Source organism: Trichechus manatus, unplaced genomic scaffold, assembly GCF_000243295.1.
Source record: "Trichechus manatus latirostris isolate Lorelei unplaced genomic scaffold, TriManLat1.0 scaffold00234, whole genome shotgun sequence".
NCBI lineage: Eukaryota > Metazoa > Chordata > Mammalia > Sirenia > Trichechidae > Trichechus > Trichechus manatus.
In genome coordinates, this window is record NW_004444170.1 from 144332 (window position 1) to 146014 (window position 1683).

The following is a 1683-nucleotide window of genomic DNA, read 5'->3' on the forward strand; positions in this document are numbered from 1 at the left end:
GAGATTAGAATGTGAAGTCACCTGACCTGGGCACAAGTCCCTGTGTGGTCCCTTACTATTACCTGAGCTACCATGCTCAGTTCACTTCAGCTTGATTAGTCTCAGGTGTCTTTTTCCCATCTGTAAACAGGCAGTGATAGTGATGTCTACCTCACCGGGTTGGGAAGATCAAAACTTAAAAGGGGCTTGATAAACGTGAATTCTCCACGTCATTATAATCACGGAGGCAAGATGTGGAAAGGTATGAGAAGACAGAGAGAAAAGATAAGGGAGTCATAAAGTAACCCGCACTCTAGTTTATAAAATTAACTGAGTGGGGAGATTAGTGTGCTATAGGACTAGGAGACCAGACGGTTCTAATATCATGATCTTTTTAGAGAAAAACATCTAGCAAATGAAACTAATTTGTCTCTTCTCAGTTTAGCCTCAGTAGCTGAGCTTCCATTTTTCAGAATCATTATATCAGAAAAAAATTTTGTGATTGAACAGAAAATAAGGCTCTAAAGCCCTAGTCAATGCCAAAGGCATAGTTTTAGGTGCTCCATAACTCTGAAGAAACAGGAGTAAAATAAATTGATTTAGAAAAACTTGAAGCATGATTCAGTGGGCAATCAGACAGTCATTCCATTGCAGTATTTTAAAAATTAATTGGTTTTTAGTTGAATATTCTTATTAGCATTTTGACACTTGCTCCAAGTGGCATTTGTTTCAATGTATTTTAATAATATCCAATTATAGAAGGTTCTGTCATGATAACATTAGAGAAATCTATTACAAGGAAAATTTAGGGCAGTATCAATATCAATAGAAAGATAAAAAATAGTTTAAAAAATAGACTGGAAGGTTAAATTGATGACATCAGTTTATGCATATTTCATAGTGTTCTGCAACTGCTAGCCTGGGACCCAATATTTTCCATTTTTCTGGTGGCTGGGATGATAAAATACAATGCAAAATCATTAAGTTTATGAATGCGGCCAGAGCAGGTGGTTATCACTTAGAAAACTGATTTAAAATTCTGAATGATCCTTTCAGAATGCACAATAATTATAGCGAAATAGAATTTCAGAAGGTGCTAGCTTTTTTAAATAGCCCCCTAATCTGAGCCTCAGGCTCATACAAATCATTGCGCTGTTCAATGCAGAAAGCAGTTTCTAATGTCATCCATAGATCTGAGAGTTTAATTGTCTGTGATTGTTTCTATGCCAGAAGAGGAGTTCCTAATAGTGGAGATTGCAACCTTCTTTAAGGAAAAGCTATTTTCATGTATCACAAAAGCAGCATAAGATCAAGGAAAGCCCATCTCTAATTAGGACTGATGAAATTTTGTTAGGGAGGGGATAGTCGTGACTTTGCTCAAAATCCACTGCTTAATCAGGATTCAGGTGACACATACTTTTCTGTGTCGTGACAAACAGCAAAGTATAGCAGTGTTACTTCGTGTCTCTGTCATCAGCTGCTAATCTGCTGATGGCGACTTACTACACAGTTTCTTGTTAAACCTGTTGCTGTTGAGTCAATTCTGACTCATAGCGACCCTACAGGACAGAGGAGAACTGCCCCATAGGGTTTCCAAGGCTGTAAATCTTTATGAAAGCAGGCTGCCACATCTCCTATGTTGAGACTTCCAGGAAGAAGACAGGCAGGATGTTTCCAATACGGAGAGAGGGAAAAATTCAGTAC